This window comes from Papio anubis, chromosome 10 (assembly GCF_008728515.1).
Source record: "Papio anubis isolate 15944 chromosome 10, Panubis1.0, whole genome shotgun sequence".
Taxonomy (NCBI): Eukaryota; Metazoa; Chordata; class Mammalia; order Primates; family Cercopithecidae; genus Papio; species Papio anubis.
The window spans coordinates 22,252,800-22,280,749 of NC_044985.1; the positions used below are offsets into that span (position 1 = coordinate 22,252,800).

A 27,950-nucleotide genomic window follows, 5' to 3' on the forward strand; every position below is an offset into this window, starting at 1 on the left:
CTCTGGTTTTGAGAAAAGTTTATCATAATCTCCACGAAGAAGTATTTTTCAATTGTATTATACATAACACAGAATTTTTTTAATATCCTTCTCAAGCACCTAAAATCTTTTTCACTAAAATTATTGTTCACCCCTCTGTTATTCAGCTTTTAAACTGTATTAAAACTGAAAACAAGACAACGATCTTCTCCTAAAAACCAGATTCTGTCTCTCCTCCATATTTGATCTGCTTCAAGTATCCAAGCATAAAATTAAAATGAATGATACTGCCACTGTCTTTTTACTTACCCCCATCTGATTCTCTTGCCCCAAAAGCTTAGTCTTAGGAATGTAGAAATGGAACAAATTTGAGTTTGGTTATTATTTTTTATTAATAGGATTAAATATTAATTATGTTAAATTTTGTTTACAAATCTGGTTTGTAATGCTGTTTTCCCATCAAAACTTAAGGGCAATTTCAAGTCCATCTGGTCCAGTGATCTGACACTTCCAGCTGTGTGTCAAACCAGTTTGGATTGTACAAGCCTGGGTAGATTATCAAGAAATCTAAGGCTAAATTTCAAATAGCTTTGGGCTAACTTAGTGACTTCCAAACTTGCTAATAATAAAAATAACCTGGAGCTATTGTTAAAAATATAGATTCCCAGACTTTTCTGGAATCTACAGTTTTAAGATGTGCCTAGGTGATTACTTCTCTCAGCTGTATTTGGGAAACATTGTGCTAAATGTTCATTTTAAGTGGAAACCAAAACTAAAGCAGGGATTTTTATTGAATTTTTAAAAGATCTTAGAGGCTCCTCTTAAATCAACAAATTCAAGTTAATGTTTTTCAAGAAAACTTGGGAAAATAAAGACATTATCAAACATGGTCATCACCTACTGTATACATATTTCAAGAAGTTTTTGTTTCTGTAGGCATCGATTCTTTCTAAAATTTGTATCACCAGCAGCTAAGCCAGGTCTACACACTGTGCTTGGTATACAATGCTTAATAAATATTTAATTAAAGAATGAATGAAAAAATGACTCAAGTCTCCACTTCTTCAAGAAGTTCACACCCATCTTTCCAACCACCTGTGATATCTTACCTCTCTCTCATATGCATGTTATAAATACAGCCTACTCCACCCCACAATGCACTTGATCCCATTGTATTCAATTGTTCCTCTAAGGCAGCACATTGTGGTAAAAAGAAATATGACTTTTGGTTCAGGCACCCATGGACAAATTTCTTAACCTAGAATCAACATGTGGATATGATAAGTATTTTACAGAGTTGGTGAGAGGATTCAATGAGTAATGCCCACCAAGTATTATGTATGACCTCTGTAAAACTACCTAAGTCTTCTCATACTTAATATAGTGCCAACGTCACTGCAAGAGCTCGGTTTATTCTATTTTCCTTCCATTCTTCCTTCATTGAATAATCTACAGATCCTTTAAGATCAGGGACCAAGTCTTACACTTCTTTATATTCTTTTGCCGCTATCCTTTGTCAGTTATTCTGAGCATATATGTTCAAATAACTGTGAATTTAGAAAGATCAAAATGAAATGGCACAGGAAAATAAGAGTAGAGAAATAAAGAGAGAGCACTGAAAGAAAAAAGAAATACTTAAAAATAGTAAATGCTGGAAAGAGTTGTCTTCTCAATAATTATCCCAGGCACCATGGAACTAGCCCTCAGTGCAGAATTAGAGTTGACATCCTAAGACTGCCCAGCAGGAGTTGTTTCTCACAGCAATAATTGTTTGCAGTTTTGTTCGCTTCCAGTAACTTAGATTTCAGAACAAAGAGTAAATGTTTGATTTTCACCTACACTGCACAGTATTCTCTTTGCAATATAGTTTTTATTTGCTGAGGCTTTTCTGCTTATCTGCAAAGCTCAGAGTTTCTTTCAAATATAATTCATGTAATTTTTAATCTTTAAAGTCAAACGGAGATGAAAAGTAATACTATATACTGCATGTAGCCCACGATTCTCCACATTCCTGGCTCCAAATAAAAACTAAAAACAAATGGGAAGACAGGTTTTTGTTAATTTTTTTTTATTTTTATTTTTATTTTTATTTTTGAGACAAGGTCTCACTCTGTCACCCCGGATGGAGTGTAGTAGTGCCATCATGGCTCACTGTAGACTCGACTTCCTGGGCTCAAGTGATCCTGCCTCAGCCTCCTGAGTAGCTGGGACCACAGGCAAGCACCAACATGCCTGGCAATGGAAAAAATAGTTTTTCAGGTTGCTTTCATTAATTAACTAAAGTAATTTAGAGCTAAAAACCCAGCAGAAGTCTTTTTACAGATGAGGTCCAAACTGAGACCTAAAGAGGGTAAGTGAACCACCTAAGAACAAATCAATCAAAATTCCAACCAGGATGAATAATTTATATCTAAAGAAATTTATTAAATCATTACATTTTAGACCCACAAATGATCTTAGAAACACCCAAGTCTAAAATATCACTCTCAAATAGAAATACCCAATACAACATTCCTGATGGTGCTGTGTGAATATTACCTCTGAGAATTAATTACTTGTCACAATTAGACAGCCCATTCAATTTGTGAGATATTTTATTTTCATATCTAGCCGTAATATCTCTCTTTCTACTCTTTGTTCCGGATTCTGATATTTGAGAAACTGATAATTCTGCTTCCTTTTCTCTTTAATATTTTCATATTTCTTTTAGGCATTATACTCCAGATTTTTTAATAGTCAAATAATTGTATTTTATTATTTTTAATTTATTTTAAGTTCGGGGTACATGTACAGGTTTGTTACCTAGGTAAACTTGTGTCATAGGGGTTTGTTGTACAGATTATTTCATCATCCAGGTATTAAGCCTAATACTCATTAGTTATTTTCCCTAATTCTCTACCTCCTCCTACCCTCCACCCTGCAATAGACCCCAGTATGTGTTGTTCCCCACCATGTGTCCATGTGCTCTCATCTTTTAGCTCCCACTTATAATTGAGAACATGCAATATTTGGTTTTCTGTTTCTGCATTAGTTTGCTAAGGATAATAGCCTCCAGTTCCATCCATGTCCCTGAAAATGACATGATCTTTTTTCTTTTTTACGGCTACAAAGTATTCCGTGGTATGTACCATATTTTCTTATGCAGTCTGTCATTGATGGGCATTTGGTTGGTTTCGTATCTTTGCTATTGTGAATAGTGTTGCAATGAACATATGTGTGCATGTGTCTTTATAACAGAATGATTTATATTCCTTTGACTATATACATAGTAATGGGGTTGCTGGGTTGAATGGTATTTCTGTGTTTAGGTCTTTGAGGAATTGCCACACCGTCTTCCACAATGGTTGAACTAATTTACACTCCCACCAATAGTATATAAGCATTCCTTTTCTCCACAACCTCTCCAGGAGCTGTTATTTTTTGACTTTTTAGTAATAGCCATTCTGACTGGTGTGAGATACTATCTCATTGAGGTTTTGATTTGCATTTCTCTAATGATCAGTGATTTTACTATAAAATTTTAAATATTTCATGACCTTGGTCCCCTCCAGATATTCTGTAATTAATATTGATGAGGATAACGTAGAGAAAAAAAATTATGAGAACAACCTATATTTATTGAGTATTTTCTATGATAAGGCATTGTGACAAATGATTAGCATTTACTATCTCTTTTGTCCAGTGCTCTATCCACAGCACCTAAAACAGTGCCTGACATACATTAGGCATATGATGAATGTTGGTTGACTGAAGCCACCTTCATCAAACTCTTCAAAGGAGGCTTAATTATTCCTATCAAAGAGCCAATATATATCACAGTTGGAATTTGAAGATAGAGCATTTTGACTACATAACTTGATACATGCAATTAACCATTGTGCTTTAGGCTTACAAATGTTCTTTTCTCAAATTTATTCCATTTATTAACTATTACAATACGTCCTCACTTAATATCGTCAATGGATTCTTGGAGACTAAGTTTAAACAAAGCGACGTTCAACAAAACCGATTTTACGACAGGCTAATTGATATAAATAAGAGTTAAGATCCTGTGGCATATTTCTGGTCACAAAAACATCACCAAACTTCTTAATAAAGACCCACTTCTAATAGTAAACATTGAAATAAATGTTGTCTACATGTACATTTCAGAAAGATTAATAAAAATAAGATAATTACTTATCTAGGCCGGGCGCGGTGGCTCAAGCCTGTAATCCCAGCACTTTGGGAGGCCGAGACGGGTGGATCACGAGGTCAGGAGATCGAGACCATCCTGGCTAACACGGTGAAACCCCGTCTCTACTAAGAAATACAAAAAAGTAGCCGGGCGAGGTGGCGGGCGCCTGTAGTCCCAGCTACTCGGGAGGCTGAGGCCGGAGAATGGCGTGAACCCAGGAGGCGGAGCTTGCAGTGAGCTGAGATCCGGCCACTGCACTCTAGCCTGGGCGACAGAGCGAGACTCCGTCTCAAAAAAAAAAAAAAAAAAAAAAAAAAAAAAAGATAATTACTTATCTAATTTGTAGTGAATCAGTGAATCACAGCAGTAGTAGTGGTGGTGGGTTCAATTGAGAAATAAATATTTGCAAAGTGGGAGTTGTAATGAGCACCTCCAACCACCACACAGTCCAAAAAACCATAAATATGGTAAGCTCACTGAGTGCTTTCATGTCAAATTGTTTATTGTCCTGTATTTGTATGATTATTGCATACTTTACAAATTTTTATTTTACCATCATTTCTATTCATTCTTCATTTTCCAACCTGATTATTCCAGTTCAGCATCTCAGGTAGCTGGAGCCTTTCCTGGCAGCTCAGGGCACCAGGAGTGAACCAGCTTTAGACAGGACACCATTCCACTGTGGGGCACACACATGCACATACACACAGACACACACATAAACATACACTCTCTCAGACTGGCATCATTTAGACATACGTGTTAACCTAACATGCACAGTTTTGGGATATAGGAGGAAATAGAAGTACTTGAGAAAAAAAAATCCATGCAGACATAAGAAGAACATGCAAACTCCACACAGACAGTGACTCTGTCCCAGAATTAATTTTTTTTCATTGATGGCATAATAAAATGACTTTGCACAAAACAATGTTATTTGAGGATATGCTGTATAAGTAAAAGTTCTGCATCTAGAAGTGGACTGTATAGTATTCTAGAATTCTGTTCATGGGAGTTGATTCCTATAGTATACAAATAAGCTGTTATTTCTTGATCCCTGACCCCTGCAAGCTACTACTCTATTTTTTTTACTCCCTTTTCAGAAAAATCCTTTAGAGTTATCTGCCTTGCTGTCTCCAATTCCTCCTCTTCAGTTACTTTGTAAAACCACTTCATTTACTTTCTCCCCAAATCCTCCATGAAAATCGTTTGTTAGGCTCTTCAATGACTTTCACTATACTAAATCCAGCAGACCTAATTATACTTGACTTATCAGCCACATGAAACACAACTCATCCCTCACTTCTCTCCAATACACTTCATTCCCTTGCCATCCAGTACAACTTTCTTGGTCTCCTCGCACCTCACCGAGCACTCCTTCTCAGTCTCAATCCTCTTTTTAATCCAGAGCTCTTGGTGTTAGTTTGCCCCATGGCACAGCCCTTTTTGTCTATACTCACTCCCCTGTGATCTCATTTTTTCTCAGGGCTTTAAACACAATTTCAGTGCAAAGACTCTCAACTGTCACATTCCCGCCCATAACTCTCTCTCCACTGCCTTATTTTAATGTCCAACAGAGAACCAAAACACAATTCCTACTCCCAACCATTCCAAACCCACTCTACCCACAGCCTTGCCTGTCTCAGTTGATGGAAACTCTATCCTTGCTGAAGGTCAACACTCTTGGAATCACGTTGACACTTACCTTTCTTTAACATATAATCTGTCAGAACATCCTAAACCTCGATTGTTTTCTTTTTTAAAAATCTGATCATGTCACCCTTCCACTCAAAACCTTGCAATGGTTCTCCACTTCACTTACAGTAAAAGCCAAGTCCTTAACTGGCCTTTCATGTTCTGCCTGATCCATTCCTCTGTTATGTTAAACATCACCCTCTTTAGCTCACTTAATCCTCGCAAAAACCCTATGACAGTTTGTTATCCCTATGTTATAGATAAAGAGACTGAGGCTGAAAAACAGTTTTTTTTGTTTTGTTTTGTTTTGTTTGAGACAGAGTCTCACTCTGTTGCCCAGGCTGGAGTTCAGTGGCGTGATCGTGGCCACCAGGAACTGCTCAAATCTCTGCAACCTCAGCCTCCTGGGTTCAAGTGATTCTCCAGCCTCAGACTCCCAAGTAGCTGGGATTACAGGGATATGCCACCATGCCAGGCTAAGTTTTGTATTTTCAGTAGAGATGGGGTTTCATCATGTTGACCAGGCTGGTCTCAAACTCCTAGCCTCGAGATTAACCCACCTCAGCCTCCCAAAGTGTTGGGATTACAGGCATGAGCCACTGGGTCGGCCAGAAGTTAAGTATTTGATTTAAGATTAAAAGACTAGTGAATGATATAGCCAAAATGTAAACTTGAGTAGCGGTACTCTTTATCATTCCATTCACTGAACCAAGAAGAACTGACGTTCATTGCAAAACCCCAAGGAGGCAAAGAAACAGGTGGTACCCGGTACCCCTAAAAATGAGAGGTGAATGCAGGACTAAAAACAGGTAGAGTCATTGAAAATCTGATTAAAATTTCAATCTTCACTTTCCATAGACAGGCAATGGATCCTTCCTAACCTTGGAAGAGGAATTGAGACTTACATGGTGGTAAGGGTGGGCCAGAGAGATGCAGGACTGGGGAATACCGGACATAAAGAGCCAAATCATTCCCCGGTCTAAAATGAGATATTATTTTTCCTTGTATTTCCCATAACTTTTTCCATGAACATTTCAAAAACAATTTTTAGAACATTAGCATGGAGCAGTATAGACCTGGCTAAACAGCTTAGTCCAAAAATTAATGAAAATGACAAGTCTGCATTCAAAGACAAACTACTTAATGACTAATTTTTTTAATTGGTTCTAGGCTGAGACCTTTGTATAACAAGTTTCAGCCTAGAGAAAAATTTTTATGCTGCAGTTATGAACTGCTGATAATAGAAGATTTAATGGAATTTCAAATAGGCCATTAATTGTAACATGCCAATATAATAACAGGAAGATTAAAATATGACTAAACTAAACAAGTTCAATACAGCTTAAGGACTTTGTTTGAAATTAAACTTTCCCAAGTATATATTTTGATATCAAATCTTGAAAAATTAAATACTGAAACAGATAGCAAAAGGTTTTTGTGGCAAATTTCCATAAAATATTCCTGAATAGCTTACACTAACAACTTTGCAACCATATGAATTAGAAATTAGATCAAGCATAAAATAAATTGGGATAAGAGAGTTGTGGTGTGTGTGTATTTATAATGTCTTATCCTTTTCGAAAGACAATTTTGTGAAATGTGATTCTTCAGGGTAAATTTTGAGGTGTTTGTGACTTTTAATTTATTTCTCACAATATGGGATTGCAAAACAGTAAAAAGGATTGGATGGAGTATTGTTTTTGAGTATATTGAGTGTAAACCTTGGAAAAGACAGATGGTGTATAGAGAGATTTCATTCTGTTTGGGGAGAACAAAGAAAAAAATATGGTGGTAATAGCTACTGTGTTGTTTTTCTAAGGATGGTGCAGTGTTGGAGAGAATTATATAGATTCCAGCTGTATTTTGTATTACCATGTGTATATCAAAAAGACTTGCTGGTGGGTTGGAAATGAGAGGCAAAGAGAGGAAGAAATTAAAAATGATGAGCAAGGCCAGGCATGGTGGCTCAACCTTGTAATCCCAGCACTTTGGGAGGCTGAGGCAGGCAGATCACCTGAGGTCAGTAGTTCGAGACCAGCCTGGCCAATATGGTGAAACCCCGTCTCTACTAAAAATACAAAATGAGCCGGGTGTGGTGGTGCACATCTCTAGTCCCAGGTACTTGGTAGGCTGAGGCAGGAGAATTGCTTAAACCCAAGAGGTGGAGGTTGCAGTGAGCTGAGATTACACCATTGCATTCCAGCTTAGGCGACAAGAATGAAACTCCATCTTAAAAAAAAATAAAAAAAGATGAACAAGTTCCTGGCTTGAGCAACTGACAAAATTTACTGAAAGAAGATCAGTAGGGCAAGTAGATTCATGGGGTGTGGAATCATAAGTTCTCTCTGGGACTTCTAAAGTTTGTGATGCTCGTGAGTCATCCAACAGGTGAAATCAAGTAGGATGTTAAATATCCAAGTCTGGAGTCATCTCCACTAAACTATGGACATCAGCAACAGTGAACACAAAGTTGGTCAGATTCAACATTATATGAGCACAGAGTAGGTGGTCACCTTGAAAATGCTATGACGTAGTCACAAAAGTCTAGTAGGAAAGTGAGGAAATCTAGATTCTTGTTTTTCTCCTCATTCCACTATCTAGCTGTGGGATTCATTCTAACTTTCTAGAATTCACAATAGTGCCATTGTTTATAATATACACTCCCAATTCAGAAAACTGGGACCAAGTTCTAGTTGTGCCTCTTACCAGCTGCATAACTTCAGAAAAGATAAAATATTTGTGCCTCAGTGTCCTCATCAATAAAAGGGTGATATTATTATAACTATTTCATAAGATTGTCTTAGAATTAAATTACCATGTGTGTTTATACACACAAATACATACACACACACCATAACTTAAGGTTGTTTCTGAAACATAATAAGTGCTAATTAAGTGTTTGTTATTATTATTATAAGATGGATTCGATTATAATAACATCTTTCAGATTTTATCTATTAATAAGATCCTTTCTTCCAAACAATATTATGTAGAAACTCAATATGTAAATATATATGAGAAATAAAGAGGGTATGGCTATGGCTGGAACTTAGAATCCATATCCCACCAGCTTAACAGTTTCCCCTCCCTTTTCCCTGTCAATAGCCTCAGAGGAAGATCTAGGAAACTTGTCATCCTCTTTTCTGAAAACCACCAGACTAGATAATCTTTCCAAAGTGAGAGAGAAATAAATGTTTTCAGACATACAAGCAATAAAGAGTCTAAAAAGAGATCCTCACTAAAAGAACTCAGTGCTTTGGCAATAACAGTAGTGAAGCTGGAGCTTCAGTCCATCTTACTGGAGGGATGCTTCTTCTCTAGTCCTATGTTCCTTTCCATATGGCGGGTCTTCCACTTGCATCACAGCCCTGGACTTCCTCTCCCCACCCTACCCCCAGCTCACTAGTCCTCCTCTGAGAAAAGTATCTTAATATGATGGGAAAATTTGAAAGGAGAGATTGGGTGTAAGGAGAGAAGCCACTTCCTCTCTCCTTCTGCTTGGGAGCCACTTGTCTATAGGGAAGAACCTTATGCTGTGCTGCTTCCATATGGTACTATCTGGGCACATTGGCACCCACTGTCAGGGGGCTTTTGCTATCTTCCAGAACTGCCTATGACGTGGTTTTATAACCATCTAATTCTGGGTACTGGTATTAGAAAGTCCACTTGTCCACCAGTAGGCAATTTTTCAACTATCAGCTCTGTCGGTAACAAATATCACATTTGGGTTCCCATATGCCTTACACTTTTGTCTTATTTTTAATGGATTCAGAACTTGGATGACAAAATGTGTGCTATTTAGAAGACCCCCTTGACCTCCAATAGTGTGGGGCAAAAACAAAAACAAAAACAAAAACAAATCGGCGAACTCAAAAAAATCTGTTGGCAAATCCCTGAGATAAAGTTCCCGATCAAAAAAAAAAAAAAAAAAACAAACAAAATTTATCATGCTAAAGAGGTTGGATTTCATCCTGTAAGGAGTCAAAGGTCATTAGAACACTTTAAAGAAAAAATAAATGGCCAGATTGGTATGTTTGATTATTTTCTCAGACAGGGTCAGCATAGAAAGAGGACAGTACTGAAAACTGGCTAGCATCAGGTTAAAAAGAAAAGGCAGCATTTCTGAATGCCAAATTCACCTGCTGTATAACTTTGTATAAGGCTGTCTCAGATGATGATGTCACATTTTCCCAACCTACTATCTAATTTTAAACAGCTGGTCAGCCTGTTCCATAGATTTCATTAGGTCAAGCAATCAGATAAGCAAATCTTCAACTGCAATGGGATCTTTATCATGGTGTTTCAAAGATGCTTTACAACTTTCCATTAAAAAAAAAAAAAAAAGAATGAAGTAATGTTTCTCTTCTGACTTTCAAAGTTTACATTTTCATGATACATTGTTATTTAGAATTTTATTGTGAAATTTAAAAAGGCAAAATACTGATAATCACAGAGTGATAGCTTAAGAACTAAAATTTGTGGCTATAAAATAGATCATTTGTCACAAAATTAGCACAGTTTTAAAATTTTGATGCAAAACAAATGTATACTACATTGCAACATTTGTTTTTTCCTTGCATACAATTTTTTTTTTTTTAGTAATTGTGAGAATATGTCAAGAACCTAATAGTACCTCTTAGCTATAAGCTAGGCATTAAGCTGATACTTGGTTCCTTGCCTTTCTGAGTGCTCTCTTTTTGTGCCATTCCTCTGAGAACAATGCTTCCAGCAGAACTGATTTTGACATAGAAGTAAATAGTTTCTGCTACAAACATTTATTAAGTTCCATAGTGGGCTAACACTGTCCGGGGCACTGGGAATACTGTCATGAACAAGCAAGAGAGGACACAGTCCGTGGTTCGGGAAGATCAAAGTCACACACAAGCGAAAGCAGTAGTAGTAACGCCCCATCCTCAATTTCTAAGGGTTCCCCCATCCTGACCTCCCATCAGGAAATCCCCTGATGTGTACACTACCTGATGAGGAACTTTGTTGAGGAAACACAAGAAAGGGAGGGAAAGGATACTCACCCGGCTAGGCAAATCAGCCAAATCACCTGGGATGACAAACATCATAATCACAGATTGCCCTGCTTCAAGGAGGAGCCACTTGGTGACTTAAATCATTCAGCTGTTTCATTCTTAATCTTTGTTTTATTGTGTTTTCTTCAACACAGCTGCTAAGTACTCCCTTTCTTAGCAGGGAAAAGAGTGCAGGCCTAGCTATTTCTAAAGTCCAGTCATTAGTTCTTTGGAAACAAAATATATTAATACGAAACCTCTTTTAGTAATAAAAAGCCTACCCAAACTACTTGGAAGAAACAGGCTTGTCTGGCTTTCTAGCTGGGAAGTTCCACCAATGAACTTCAGGCACGGCTAGATCACAGTGCTCAAATTACGTCTTAAAGATTTGACTTTCCCATTCTATCTCTGTTTTTCTCTGGGCAGATTCTTCCCACATGTGGCAAAGATGACCACCAGCAGCTCTAGGCTTCCATCATCTTTACAGACAATACACCTGTACCCCGCCCTCCCCACACCAGCAAATTGTACCTTTCCTCATAGTTTCAGCAAAATTCCAGGGATTGTCCTCAAGAGAAATGCTAGAAAGAAAAAAGAAAACATAGGTATATCCATTTTACACAAAAGCCCTCTAATATTTTTAGAGACTTTTAAATAAAGAGAACAAAATTTTTTAAAAATCAAATTACAATGACAAAAAACTGTATAGATTAATGTTTTTTATAGATCTCCCTCTGGAGTTTATGGAAATGTCAATGGAATTAAGTCAGCTATTTCTTAGCTCCTTTCACTGACTCACTTCTTGTTGTACTGTTCAGAACAATCTGTGCCTAACTTTTTTGTTTAGGTTTTTATTTTCAGGATAATGCTCATAGGTTTTCCCAACTTGTTGTTTGCCATCCTCTCTTTCTAATTATATAGCCAACAGTGAAATTATGTAGACTAGTTACAGATAATAGATCCAAAGAGAGCCAAGTAAGACTTGTATCTTCTCAGAAAACCATAGGCTTTCTAGATCTAACGTCTTCTGGCTTCACATAGACAAGTCAATTTACTTAATTCCTTGATGCTTGACCTATGCTTTGCTCCAATATTTTTTTAGCAATGATTATCAAGCACAAAGCTGGAAATCTGTCTCTATGGGACTGGAACATAGAAAGGTGGTGCTGGGCTTTGAGAAACCTTCACAAAAGAGGACAAAGACCAGGCACTGTAAGGAAGATGAAGATTGTACACATTCTCTCAAGCTGGGCGGGTCTCTTGCCCGTGCAATTCTCTCCGGCTGTAGAAAAGTGGAGACTGTAGAAAAGTCAGCCCACTACCTGTGGCTAAGAGGAAAACAAATTATTCTCATATGGTAGGAAGAATGTACCTGTACTGTATCAATGGAGAATTACCTGGGCATGATCAAGATGAAAATAAATCTCATGGCAAAAACAAACAAATATTTAATGCAAAGTAAAAGGACCAAACTTGGAAGAAATTATAGCTTAAAAATGGCATGGAAATACCTCACAGTTGCTTTAAGCTATAGATGAATTTAATAAGAATACAAATTCAAAGGATTTTAAGAATGAACTGAAAAATGAGTTGATCAAACAACGGTTTGAGATCAAAAAGAAGTTTGTCTGTCTGAGAAAAAAACAATTAAGGATGGATAACATTGTTCTCAGGCCATAAAATTCATTGGCTCTTCTCTCTTCTTTCAAATAAAATACGGTTTAGGAGCTCAGGAAATAAACCAGACTCATTGTTTGAAGAGATTCCCTAAGATATCGCCTGTTTCCTGCTTTAAAGATAATACACCTTCTCTTGAAATTAGGAAAGATCAAGGCTTCATGAAGACTTTGGTGGAAACTTGGCAAATGCACATGTGTGTATGCACACACACTCGCCAGTGGAGAGGAATAAATATTTGAGACCTATTGAAGAGTTAAAGTCTTTATGTTCCTTCAGCAACATCACACAAAATGACAAGTATACGCTAATCATTCTCACTGTCAAACCCCTCAATACCATTTCCACCACTGCCATTCTCTGTGTTCCATGGAAAGCTGACCCCTGAGGACTCATCACCCTTGCTCCTTTGTCCTTGGGCTTCCAGTTGGGCAGGAGATCAGAAGGTAGGAGGAGGGAGAGGCCAATATGTTTTTCCTCCAATTTTTCCCTGCTGCTTTGTAGATCTCTGACAGTAGATAGAACACTCCACACTCTGCTGGTGTGAGAGGGGACCTTCTTCTCTGTGTTCATTGTCAGTTGACTCCAGGAGCGCTGTAGTGCCTGTAGCAGCTTCAAGCAGTTGTTAGTCTCTGGAATCTCACTATTGCTTATTTTTTTCTCTTAATCTCATTCCCACCCCAACAGTACTTCTTAATATGTCTAAATTTTAAGCAAACAGGGCAAATTCTGTTTCCTCACAGGATCCAAACTGAGTTGCAAACACAGATACTGACTTTGGCCAAATTGAGAAAAATGAATAATTTCAAAGAAGCAAAGAAAATTAAAAAGGTTCTGATAAATATAGAATTGTTCTTATAGGGAAATGGCTAAAGATAATAATAGTGAATGTAAAAAAGAAAAGAAGAAGGAAGGAGGAACAATCTAAGAGATTAGGGGGAAACTAACAGATAAGAGAGTTAGATAAAAAGGATCTAACATAGATACTGGGTTGTAAAGAACCAAACAAATACAAAAAGTTATTTGAAAATATGAAACAAGAATAATTTCCCTGAGTTGAAGGCAAATGCTGCAGACTGAAAGAACACACTGGATTTGAAAGAAATTTGACACACAGTAGTCAACGCCAATTCATATTCTAGTTAGGTGATTTTCCTTATGCTAGTTGTGCTACTATCAAGCATTAAGAAAAAGAATTCAAACAAAAAAGACCAAAAACGCCAATCACTATCACCGGGGAAGTAATCACACTGGCCTCAGATTCCTTGACAATTGGAGATTGGTTGTACTGATCTTCATGGTTCTGGGGGGAAATCACGGTACATTGTAATAGTCCTATTATGTTAAAAATAAGTTTTAATAAAACCTGGAAGGTAGATAGAATGAGATGACAGAATGGATGTGACTGCTAATGTCCTCCTTATTTATAGCAGGGAATCACTATTAAAACTGAGACTTTCCAATCGTTTTCTTTTTTTAGGTGGAGTTTCGCTCTTGTTGCCCACGCTGGAGTGCAGTGTTGGGATCACAGCTCATGACAACCTCTGCCTCCTGGATTCAAGCGATTCTCCTGCCTCCGAGTAGCTGGGATTACAGGCATGTGCCACCATGCCTGGCTAGTTTTGTATTTTTAGTAGATAAGGGGTTTCTCCATTTTGGTCAGGCTGGTCTCTAACTCCCGACCTCAGGTGATCCACTCTCCTCGGCCTTCCAAAGTGCTGGGATTACAGGTGTGAGTCACCGCACCCAGCCCCTCCAATCTCTTAACATTTGTGTTTTTCCAAAATTTCTTCCACAGTCTTAGAGGAATCTTTTACGTTGAAAGGAAAGAAAATATTTGTTTGAAGCTTACACTTCCATCAGGGTGTTTGAGAATATTTGTGTGGTGTGTATGTATGCATGTGTGTGTGTGTTCGGGTCATAAAGAAATTGGCTTCTTTTTCACTTTAAAAAACATCTGTAGGCCGGGTGCAGTGGCTCACGCCTGTAATCCCAGCACTTTGGGAGACTGAGGTGGGCAGATCACCTAAATCAGGAGTTTGACAAGCAGCCTGGTTGGCAGAGCGAAACCCCATCTCTACTTAAAATACAAAAATTAGCCAGGCAGGGTGGCACACATCTATAGTCCTAGGTACTCCGGAGGCTGAGGCAGGAGAATGGCTTGAACCTGGGAGGCAGAGGTTGCAGTGAGCTGAGATCGTGCCACTGCACTCCAGCCTAGGTGACTGAGCAAGACTCCAACTCAAAAAACAAACAAACAAACAAACAAACAAACAAACAAAAAACCCAAAAACTATAATAGGCCAGGCATGGTAGCTCAAACCCATAATCCTAGCACTTTGGGAGGCCAAGGCAGTTGGATTGTTTGATTTCAGAAGTTCAAGACCAGCCTGGGCAACATGGCTAAACCCCATCTCTACAAAATATAAAAAAATTGCCTCGGCATAATAACACTCACCTGTAGTCCCAGCTACCCTAGAGGGCTCCTTGAGCCCAGGAGTTCAAGGTGGTAGTAATCTATGATAGTGCCACTATACCTCAGTCTGGGCTACAAAGTGAGACCCTGACTCTTTTTCAAAAAAAAGTCATCTATAATATAATCATATTTTAAAGCATTTCTTTCCTGTCTAGTGGTCTATTTTTTAAAGAAACATGCCTGGATAAAGTTCATCTAATATTAACCAAGTTTCTTCCTATGTGGTGAGATTTAACTGATTTTTAAATCTCCATGTTTGTACTTTTTGCAGTGTTTGAATTCCTTCTAAAAATACACTTAGTATTTACAAGAAAAGATAGAATAATTTATTTTATTAAAAATAAGACTGTAAACAAGACAAAATATTAACCAACAACTATTAATCTCTTTATGGAAGGATATGAATCATTTTAGTGTTCTTCTTCTACTTTTTTCTAATTGGCAAATAATAATTCTATATATTTATGGGGAAGGATGTGATGTTTCAATACATGTATATACATTGTGAGATGATCAAATCAGTGTAATTAGCATACCCGTTACCCCAAATGCTTATTATTTCTTTGTGGTGAGAACATTTAAAATCTTCTCTTTTAGTTATTTTGAAATATCTAATACATTAACTATAGTTACCTTGCTGTGCAATAGAGTAGCTAAAACTTATTCCTCCTAGCTGTAACTTTGTACCTGTTGACAAATGTCTCTCCTTTTGTCCATTTACCTCCCCCAATCCAAGCCCCTGGTAACCATCATTCTGCTCCCTACTTCTATTTTTTTGTTTTAATTTTAGCATCAGAATTACGTGCAAATCTGCTCTCTCCTTCTATGAATTTGCCTTTTTTAGATTTTACATATACATAAGATCACATGGTATTTGTCTCTCTGTGCCTGACTCATTTCACTTAACACAATATCCCCTAGGTTCATCCATGTTGTTGAAAATGACAGAAATTCAGTTTATTTTTTAAAGATGAACAGTATTCTGTTATGTATACATACCACATCGTAAAAATCTATTCATCCCTTGATGGAAAGTTAGGTTGTTTCCATATCTTGGCTATTGTGAATAATGCTGCAATGAACATGAAAGTGCAGATGTCTCTTTGGCATACTGATTTTAATTCCTGTGAATATATACTCAGTAGTGAGATTGCTGCATCATATGGTAATTCTATTTTTAGTTTTTTAAGAAATCTTCATATTATTTTCAAAATGTCTACTAATTTATAATACCACCAACAGTATATAAGGGTTCCCTTTTCTCCACATGCTCACCAACACTTGCTATCTTTTATGTTTTTGATAATAGTCAGTCTACAATTGTGAGGTGGTATCTCATTGTGGTTTTAATTTGCATTTCTCTGATGATTAAAGATACTGAGCATTTTTTTCATGTATCTCTTGGCCATTTGTACGTCTTCTTTTAAGAAGCGTCTATTCAAGTCCTTTGCCCATTTTTAAATAGAATTGTTTTCTTGTTATTGAGTAGTTTGGTTTATTTATATATTTTGAATATTGGCTCATTATCCCATATGTGATTTTCAAATATTTTCTCCCAATCTGTGGATTGTCTCTTCTCTCTATTAAGCTTCTTTTACTTTTTAATAAAAGTTTGTTTCATGTCTTTGCAAAACAAGGTTCCAGACTTCATTTGATAATATACAGGAAAGTTCAATAATTTGTGACAGCATATTGCAGGGTAAAGAGTACTCAAGCTTTAGACTGAACCCAAGTTAAATATCAATTATCTATTGTTATGTAGTAAATCACTCCAAACTTAGGTAGCATAAAATGACTACTATTTTATATACTTATGACTTTGTGGGTCAAGTAGTTAGGCAATGTACAATGATAATAACTTGTTTCTGTTCTTTGATGTCTGGAACCTCACCTGACTTTGGGAGGCCAGGGCAGGGGGATCGCCTTAAGTCAGGAGTTCGAGACCAGCCTGGCTAACATGGTGAAATCCCGTCTCTACTAAAAATATGAAAATTAGCCAGACGTGGTGGTACGCTCCTGTAATCCCAACTACTTGGGAGTCTGAGACACGAGAATCACCTGAACCCAGAAAGCAGAGGTTGCAGTGAGCTGCGATCGCGCCATTGCACTCCAGCCTGGCTGACGAGAAACTCCGTCTCAAAAAAAAAAAAAAAAAAAGAGGCGGACAGAAGCTTGATATTTGCAGATGAGTCTCACATACCAACACACATTCATTCATACAAGCATACACACACACATACACATCAGTGGAAAGGGGTAAATGTTTGATATCTGTATACTGATATAAAATGTTAAATTCTGTATAATCTTTAACAAAGGTAACACAAAGATTGTGGAGGAGTTCAAGATTTTGTGTACCAATTAGAGATCTTCAGTTGCAACGAAAAAGGCTAGCACTGGCAAACTTGAAAAATAAAAAAGGACTTACAGGAAGGATACAGGTGGCTCACATAAGCAAAGTAACAACTGCCGAAGTGTGCTCAGCAAAGAACCCAGGGACGCAGGTAGCAAGAGTCAAGTAGCAGGAACTACTCTGTGGTTTTATTAGGTTACCTCTGTGGGGATGAATTAGCTCTCTTTTTCCTATCTTTATATCACTCTTTTTAAAAGTTAAATCTTGAAAAAGAATGTTTGGTTGGTCCTTATACTCACCCCTTGGCCAGGTGAGGACAGGGGACTTTGACAGTGAACAAAACTGCAAACATTGGGCAAAAGGTAACTCAAGAAAGGAAATCATGGTATTATATCGAGAAGAAAGAAAAGAATGCTGGACCACTAAAAATTAAATTACAGACCAAAATGTCTGGTTTAGATTTAATACATTTTATAGAAGGAGATATTTGCCTCAGATAAACCCAATAGCTAAGCTGATTTAAGATTATCCCATTTAATCATTACAGAGACTTATTTTAGAAAGTTCTCAGTACATCAGGTTAGAATAATTTTATATTATTCTCTTAGTATGTTACTTACAGTTATCTGTTTTATTGTTATTAAACCTGTCGTTTAAAAACATAAGCAGCACAATATAGTTCATTCCAAACTACACTTTCTTTCATCACATAATTACATTAGAAAACACTAAGCCTTCTGCTACAATGAGATAATACAATTCCTAGGTGTTCAAAGACACATGGCAAACAATACCTAAAAGGCAATGTTATCTTACAGTTAAATATGCCTACCTCTCAGGGTGTTACCACTGCTAATGTGCTTTTAGAATTCTGAAAAAGATGTACTATAAGAATGTCATTGATTGGCAAATCATTACATACCAAATACTTGGAGTAAAATAATAATAAGAATTCAAAACAAGATTGTGAGTATATTTTGAAATAAATTTTGAAAAATATACATGGAAATTAAAACCTTTTTTGCAAACTGCCATAACTGTTTTCCTTGATTATAATGAGACATTGGCAGAACTAAGTATTTGATATCTATAATAATTTAAGAGATGAAAAAAATGGCAGATAGGAGGCAGGACTAACTTGCCTCTCCACCTCAGATGGATAGAACAGCATGTGGGGACTCATACTGTGAACTTTTGCTCTAAAAACTACTACAGGAACATATTAGAAAAACCAACAGAATACAAGAGACCCTTTGAAAGAAGCAGGTTGCTGCTGCAAACTCTGTGAGACAGCCAAAACACTGTGAGTGCCCAAAGTGTGAGGGGGGTAAGTCCACCTTCTAACACACACCCTCACTGGGGAACCTGTCAATCCAGATCACAGGAGAAAGATCTAACCTTACCTAGATCTGAAACAAATGTAGAGAGCCAAGAGAAATACAAAAGTAGAAGAAGCAGTGGGAAGAGCCCTTTAGGCTCTGCCAGTCCTCAGGGAAGCCATTTCTGATTTTATCTCACAGGGTTCCTTAGGGAAGGCTGCCAGTGGAAACGGGGGAAGGATCACAGGGAGAAGGAAACTTCCAGAAGATCTTTGTAATAATTTTGACCAAACACAAATTTTCCTGGACACAACTGGGTGGGTGGGGGCAAAAGGGAAATGCAGATGGGAGCACAGAAGTCAAGGCCGGTGGGTAGGGGTGGGGCCTGAAAGCCCTGCTTACTTTCTTAGCAGAAAGGCTTGTAGCCTGGGGCTAGATCTCAGCCCTGCTCACAGGCTGGCTGGATATAAACTCGGTGCTGTTGATGCAGCACGATGGGAGTGAGACTGGTCTTGCTGGCTGCATGGGAGCTGGGTGATGCCTGTCACTGTTGGTTTTCCCCTACTTCCCTGGTGATCTGTATGAAACAGAAGAGGCAGCCATAATCCCTCTGAGAATATAACTCCATTGGCCTGAGAACCACACCCCCATACTCCAGAGCAGCTGCAGCAAACCCTGCCCAAGGAGAGTCTGAGCTCACACCACCTAAACTTGCCCCTACCTGATGGTCTTTCTCTACCAGCCCTAGTATCCAAAGACAAAAGGTAAAATCTCTTGGGAGATTCTATGGCCCCACCCATTGCCTGAGAAACCCAAATACTTATCCAAGCAACCTTAGGGCAAGCTTGTATTAGCAGATGCTCTCTCTTCTTCTTTTTTTTCTTTTTTGAGATGGAGTTTCGCTCTCGTTGCCCAGGCTGGAGTGCAATGGCACAATCTCAGCTTACTGCAACCTCTGCCTCCAGAGTTCAAGCTATTCTCCTGCTTCAGCTTTCCTGAGTAGCTGGGATTATAGGCATGCGCTACCATGCCCAGCTAATTTTGTATTTTTAGTAGAGATGGGGTTTCTACATGTTGGTCAGGCTGGTCTCGAACTCCCGACCTCAGGTGATCCTCCCACCTCAGTCTCCTAAAGTGCTGGGATTACAGGCGTGAGCCACTGCACCTGGCGCAGCTGATGCTCTCTTGAAAGCACCACCTCCTGGCTGGAGACCAACCAAGTGCTAGCAAAACTAGCATTTGAGAAAACCAGTGCACTAAATACAACTACAACCAAGGACTCTCACAGAGTCCACGACACTCCCCTACTACCTCCACCGGAGCAGGTGCTGATGTCCATGGCTGAAAGACCTGAAAACCAATCACATCACAGGACTCTTTGCAGACACTCCCCAGTACCAGCCCAGAGTCTGGCAGCCCCACTGGATGGCTAGTCTCAGAAGAGCAATAACAATCACTGCAGTCCAGCTCTCAGGAAGCCCCATCTCTAGGGGAAGAGAGAGAACAATGAGACAAAAGAATATGAACAGCGGCCCTTGAGCCCCAGATCTTTCCTCTGACATAGTCTACCCAAATGAGAAGGTAATACTGGTAATATGACAAAGCAAGATTCTTTAACACCCTCAGAAGATCACATTAGCTCACCAGCAATGGATCCAAACCAAGAAGAAATCTTTGAATTGCCAGTAAAATAATTGAGAATGTTGATTATTAAGCTACTCAAGGAGGCACCAGAGAATGGTGAAAACCAACTTAAAGAAATGAAAAAAAAAGTGCAGGATATGGATGAAAAAATCTCCAGAGAAATACACAGCATAAGTAAAAAAACAATTAAAACTTCTGGAAATGAAAGACATGCTTAGAGAAATGCAAAATACACTGGAAAATCTCAACAATAGAATTGAACAAGTAGAAGAAAAAAACTTCTGAGTTTGAAGACAAGGCATTTGAATTAACCAAATCCAACAAAGACGAAGAAAAATAATCAAAAAAAAAAAAAAAGAAAGAAAAAAAGAACAAAGCCTCTAAGGAGTTTGGGATTATGTTAAATGACCAAACCTAAAAATAATTGGTGTTCCTGAAGAAGATGAGAAATCTAAAAGTTTGGAAAACATATTTGAGGGAATAGTGAAGGAAAATTTCCCTGGCCTTGCTAGAGAACTAGACATCCAAATTCAAGGAGCTCAAAGAACACCAGGTAAATTCATCACAAAAAGATCATCACCTAGGCACATAGTCATCAGGTTATCTAAATTCAAGATGAAGGCAAGAATCTTAAGAGCTGTGAGGCAAAAGCATCAGGTAACCTATAAAGGAAAACCTATCAGATTAACAGCAGATTTCTCAGCAGAAACCCTACAAGCTAGAAGGGATTGGGGTCTTATCTTTAGCCTCCTTAAACAAAACAACTTTCAGCCAAAGAGTCTATTTCCAGTGAAACTGAGCTTCATAAAGGAAGGAAAGATAAAGTCTTTTTCAAACAAACAAATGCTGAGAGAATTCACCACTACCAGTGCCAACTGGTAGACTACACTACAAGAGCTGCTAAAAGGAGATAGACATCTTGAAACAAAACCTCAAAATACAAAAAACAGAACCTGCTTAAAACATAAATCTCACATGGCCTATAATACAATACACAATGAAAAAAAAAAAAGGTATTTAGGCAACAACTAGCATGATGAATAGAATAGTACCTCACATCTCAATATCAACATTGAATGTACATGGCCTAAAAGCTCCACTTAAAAGATACAGAATGGCAGAATGGATAAGAATTCATCAACGAAGTATCTTGTTGTCTTCAACAGATTCACCTGACACATAAGGACTCAGATAAACTTAAGGTAAAAGGGTGGGAAAAGATATTCCATGCAAATAGACACTAAAAGTGAGCAGGAGTAGCTATTCTCATATCAGACAAAACAGACTTCAAAGCAACAACAGTTAAAAAAGAAGAGGGACATAATGATAGAAGAACTAGTCCAAGAAGAAAATACCACAATCCTAAATATATAAGCACCTAACACTGGAGCTCCCAAATTTATAAAACCCAGAAAAGAAAAGAAAAGATCCAAATAAGCTAAATTAGAAATGAAATGGGAGATATTACAACTGATACCACAGAAATACAAAAGATTATTCAAGTCTGCTACAGACACCTGTATACGCACAAACAAGAAAACCTAGAGGAGATGGATATATTCCTGAAAAGATACAATTATTCTAGTATAAACCAGGAAGAAATATAAATTGTGAACAAACCAATAACAGGCAGCGAAATAGAAATGGTAATTTTTAAAATCACCAACAAAAAAAAAGACCAGGACCAAATAGATTCAGAGCTAAATTCTATCAGACATTCAAAGAAAAATTGGTACCAATCTTATTGACACTATCCCAAAAGATAAAGAGGGAATCCTCCCTAATTTCATTCTATGAAGCCAGTATCACCCTAATACCAAAACCAGGAAAGGACATAACAAGAAAAGAAAACTACATACCAATATCCCTGATGAATATAGATGCAAAAATCCTCAACAAAATACTAACTGATCAAATACAACAGCATATCAAAAAGATAATCCATCATGATCAAGTGGGGTTTTATCCCAGGGATGCAGGGATGATTTAACATACGCAAGTCAATGAATGTGATACACCACGTAAACAAGATTAAAAATAAAAATCACATGATCATCTCAATAGATGCAGAAAAATCATTTGACAAAATCCAGCATCCTTTTATGATTAAAACCTCAGCAAAACTGGCGTAGAAGAGACATTCCTTAAGGCAATCAATGCCATCTATAACAAACCCACAGCCAACATTATACTGAATGAGAAAAAGTTGAAAGCATTTCCTCTGAGAACTAGAACAAGACAAAGATGTCCACTCTCACCATTTCTATTCAACATAATACTGGAAGTCTTAGACAGAGAAGTCAGACAAGAGAAAGAAAAGGCATTCAAATTGGTTAAGAGGAAGTCAAACCATTGTTTTTCACTGATGATGTAACTGTATACTTGGAAAACCATAGAGACACGTCCAAAAAGCTCCCAGATCTGATAAATTAATTCAGTAAAATTTCAAGATACAAAATCAATGTACACAAATCAGTGTACATTGGTGTATAGCACTGGTATACACCATCAGAGGCCAAACTGAGAATCAAGTCGAGAACTCAACCCCTTTTACAATAGCTGCAAAAAACAAAAACAAACAAACAAAACTTAGCAATATAACTCTATTGGTCCATTTTCATACTGCTATAAAGAACTGCCCAAGACTGGGTAATTTATAAAGGAGAAAGGTTTAATTGACTCACAGTTCCGCATGACTGGGGAGACCTCAGGAAACTTACAATCATGGCAGAAGGTGACGGGGAAGCAAAGCACCTTCATCACAAGGTGGCAGGAAGGAGAAGTGCTAAGTGAAGAAGGAAGAGCCCTTTATAAAACCATCACATCTCATAAGAACTCACTATCATGAGGTCAGCATGGGGGAACTGTCCCCATGATTAAATTATCTCCACCTGGTCTCTCCTTTGACACGTAGGGATTATGGGGATTACAATTCAAGATGAGATTTGGGTGGGGGCACAAAACCTAAGCATATAATTCTGCCCCTGGCCCCTCCCAAACCTCATGTCTCTTTCACATTTCAAAACCAATCATGCCTTCCCAATAGTCCCCCAAAGTCTTTTTTTTGTTTGTTTGTTTAATACTTTAAGTTCTGGGATACATGTGCAGAATGTGCAAGTTTGTTACATAAGTCTACATATGCCATGGTGGTTTGCTGCACCCATCGACCTGTCATCTACATTAGGTATTTCTTCTGATGCTATCCCTCCCGTAACTCCCATCACCCAACAGGCCCCAGTGAGTAATGTTCCCTTCCCTGTGTCCATGTGCTCATTGTTCAGCTCTCACTTACCAGTGAGAACATGCGGTGTTTGGTTTTCTATTCCTGTGTAAGTTTGCTGAGAATGATGGTTTCCAGCTTCACCCATATCCCTGCAAAGGACATGAATTCATCCTTTTTATGGCTGCATACTACTCTATGGTGTATATGTTCCACATTTTCTTAATCCAGTCTATCATTAATGGGCATTTGGGTTGGTTCCAAGTCTTTGCTTTTGTGAACAATGCTGCAATAAACATATGTGCGCATGTGTCTTTATAGTAGAATGATTTATAGTCCTTTGGGTATATACCCAGTAATGGGATTGCTGGGTCAAATGGTATTACTGGTTGTAGATCCTTGAGGAATTGCCACGCTGTCTTCCACAATGGCTGAACTAGTTTACAGTCCCAGCAACAGTGTAAAAAGTTCCTATTTCTCCACATACTCTCCAGCATCTGTTGTTTCCTGACTTTTCAATGATCACCATTATAACTAGCATGAGATGGAATCTCATTGTGGTTTTGATTTGCATTGCTCTAATAATCAGTGATGATGAGCTTTTTTTCATATGTTTTTTGGCTGCATAAATGTCTTTTTTTTTTTTTTTTTTTTTTTTTTTTTTTTTTGAGATGGAGTCTCACTCTGTCACCCAGGCTGGAGTACAGTGTTGCGATCTCGACTCACTGCAAGCTCCGCCTCCCGGGTTCACACCATTCTCCTGCCTCAGCCTCCCAGGTAGCTGGGACCACAGGTGCCTGCCACCACGCCCGGCTAATTTTTTGTATTTTTAGTAGAGATGGGGTTTCACCGTGTTAGCCAGGATGGTCTCAATCTCCTCACCTCATGATCCACCCTCCTCGGCCTCCCAAAGTACTGTGATTACAGGCATTTTTGTTTTGTTTTGTTTTATTTTTGTGAAACAGAGTTTCACTCTTGTCACCCACGCTGGAGTGCAGTGGTGCAATCTTGGCCCACTGCAACCTCCACCTCTGGGGTTCAAGCAATTCTCCTGCCTCAGCCTCCCAAGTAGCTGGGATTACAAGTGCTCACCAGCACGTCCGGCTAATTTTTGTATTTTTAGTAAAGACAGGGTTTCTCCATATTGGCCAGGCTTGTCTCAAACTTTTGACCTCCAGTGATCCTCCTGCCTCAGCCTCCCAAAAATATCTTCTTTTGAGAAGTGTCTGTTCATATCCTTCACCCACTTTCTGATGGGGTTGTTTGTTTTTTCTTATATATTTGTTTAAGTTTCTTGTAGATTCTGGATATTAGCCCTTTGTCAGATGGATAGATTGCAAAAGTTTTCTCACATTCTGTAGGTTGCCTATTCACTCTGATGATGGTTCTTTTGCTGTCCAGAAGCTTCATTCCAGCACTAACCCAAAAGTCCAAGTCCAAAGTCTCATCTGAGACAAGGCAAGTCTCTTCCACCTATGAGTCTGTAATATCAAAAGTAAGTTAGTTACTTCCTAGATACAATGGGGGTGAAGGCATTGGGTAAATATAGCTGTTCCAAATGAGCGAAATTGGCCAAAATGAAGGGGCTCCAGGCCCCATGCGAGTCTGAAATCCAGTGGGGCAGTCAAATGTTAAAGCTCTGAAATGATCTCCTTTACCTCTATGTCTCACATCTAGGTCATGCTGATGCAAGAGTTGGGCTCCCATGGCCTTAGGCAATACTTAACCAAGGAATTGAAAGACCTCTACAAAGAAAACTACAAAACACTGCTGAAAGAAATCATAGATGACACAAATAAAAACACATCCCATGCTCACGGATGGGCAGAACAAATAATGTCAAAATTACCATGCTGCCAAAAGCAATCTACAAATTTAATGCAATTCCCATCAAAATACGATTATAATTCTTCACACAACTAGAAAAAACAACCCTAAAATTCATATGAAATTAAAACAAAAAGAACCTGCATAGCCAAAGCAAGACTAAGCAGCAAAAAAACAAATCTGGAGGCATCACATTACCTGGCTTCAAACTATATTACAAGGCTATAATCACCAAAACAGCATGGTTCTGGTATAAAAATAGGCATGTAGACCAATGGAACAGAACAGAGAACCCAGAAATAAAACTAAATACTTACAGCCAATTGATCTTCAACAAAGCAAACAAAAACATAAAGTAGAGAAAGTACACCCTTTTTAACAAATGGTGCTGGGATAACTGGCAAGCCACATGTAGGAGAGTGAAACTAGATCCTAATCTCTCACCTTATAGAAAAATCAATTCAATATGGATCAAAAATTTAAATCTGAGACCTGAAACCATAAACATTCTAGAAGGTAACATCAGAAAAACCATTCTAAACATTGGCTTAGGCAAAGACTTCATGACCAAGAACCCAAAAGCAAATGCAACAAGAACAAAGATAAAATGGTGGAACTTAATTAAACTAAAAAGCTTATACACAGCAAAATAAATAATTAGTATAGTAAACAGAACCCTCGGAGTTGGAGAACATCTTCACAAACGAAGCATTCAACAAAGGAATAATATCCAGAATCTACAAGGCAATCAAAAAAATCACCAGAAAAAAAAAAAAAATACAAATAATCCCATCACAAAGTGGGCTAAGGACATAAATAGACAATTTTCAAAAGAAGATATACACATGGCCAACAAACATATTTTTTAAATGCTTAGTATCACTAATTATCAGGGAAATGCAAATCAAAACCACAGTGCAATACCACCTTACTTCTGCAAGAATGGTCATAATTAAAAAATCAAAAAGTAATAGATGTTGTCATGGCTGTGGTGAAAAGGGAACACTTTTAGCCTGCTGGTGGAAATGTAAACTAGTACAACCACTCTGGAAAATAATATGGAGATTCCTTAAAGATCTAAAAGTAGATTTGCCAATTGATCCAGCAATCCCACTACTGGATATCTACCCAGAAGAAAAGAAGTCATAATATAAAAAGACACTTGCACATGCATGTTTATAGCAGCACAATTCACAATTGCAAAAATATGGAATCAGCTCATATGCCCATCAATCAATGAGTGGATAAAGAAAATGTGGTATAACGTCCCCACCCTGTGTCCAAGTGTTCTCATTGTTCAATTCCCACTTTTAAGTGAGAACATGCAGTGCCTGGTTTTCTCTGCTTGCGATAGTTTGCTCAGAATGATGGTTTCCAGCTTCATCCATGTCCCTACAGAGGACATGAACTCATTCTTTTTTATGGCTGCATAGTCTTCCATGGTGTATATGTGCCACATTTTCTTAATCCAGTCTATCATTGATGGACATTTGGGTTGGTTCCAAGTCTTTGCTATTGTGAATAGTGCCGCAAAGAACATATGTGTGCATATGTCTTTATAGCAGCATGATTTATAGTCCTTCAGGTATAAGCCCAGTAATGGGATGGCTGGGTCAATGGTATTTCTAGTTCTAGATCCTCGAGGAATCGCCACACTGTCTTCCACAATGGTTGAACTAGTTTACAGTCCCATCAACAGTGTAAAAGCATTCCCATTTCTCCACATCCTCTCTAGCACCTGTTGTTTCCTGACATTTTAATGATCGTCATTCTAACTGGTGTGAGATTATCTCATTGTGGTTTTGATTTGCATTTCTGTGATGTCCAGTGATGATGAGCATTTTTTCATGCATGTGTTGGCTGCATAAATGTCTTCGAGAGGTGTCTGTTCATATCCTTTGCCCACTTTTTGATGGGGTTGTTTGATTTTTTCTTGTATATTTGTTTAAGTTCTTTGTAGATTCTGGATATTAGCCTTTTGTCGGATGGGTAGATTGCAAAAATTTTCTCCCATTCTGTAGGTTGCTTGATCACTCTGATGGTAGTTTCTTTTGCTGTCCAGAAGCTCTTTAGTTTAATTAGATCCCATTTGTCAATTTTGGCTTTTGTTGCCATTGCTTTTGGTGTTTTAGTCATGAAGTCTTTGCCCATGCCTATGGCCTGAATGGTATTGCCTAGGTTTTCTTCTAGGGCTTTTATGGTTTTTGGTCTTACATTTAAGTCTTTAATCCATCTTGAATTAATTTTTGTATAAGGTATAAGGAAGGGGTCCAGTTTCAGCTTTCTACATATGGCTAGCCAGTTTTCCCAGCACCATTTATTAAAGAGGGAATCCTTTCCCCATTTCATGTTTTTTTCAGGTTTGTCAAAGATCAGATGGTTGTAGATGTGTGGGGTGGGGGGCGGCAGAAGGGATAGCATTAGGAGATATACCTGATGTAAATGACGAGTTAACCGGTGCAGCACACAAACATGACACATGTATACATATGTAACAAACCTGCACATTGTGCACATGTACCATAGAACTTAAAGTATAATAATAATAAAAAAGAAAAGGTG

At 38.0% G+C, this 27,950-nt stretch overlaps 1 long non-coding RNA gene across 1 annotated transcript in view; it reads right to left on the bottom strand.

Annotated features, from left to right (window-relative positions):
- Nucleotides 1–2,189: 2,189 nt before the first annotated feature.
- LOC103876203 overlaps nucleotides 2,190–27,950 on the bottom strand; it is a 60,339-nt gene continuing 34,578 nt past the window's right edge. Inside the window, exons 3-4 of the long non-coding RNA XR_635329.3 lie at nucleotides 11,404–11,453; nucleotides 2,190–2,211 (exon numbers count right to left, since the gene is read on the bottom strand). This is a non-coding gene — a long non-coding RNA (uncharacterized LOC103876203). The remainder of the gene's footprint in view (nucleotides 2,212–11,403; nucleotides 11,454–27,950) is intronic.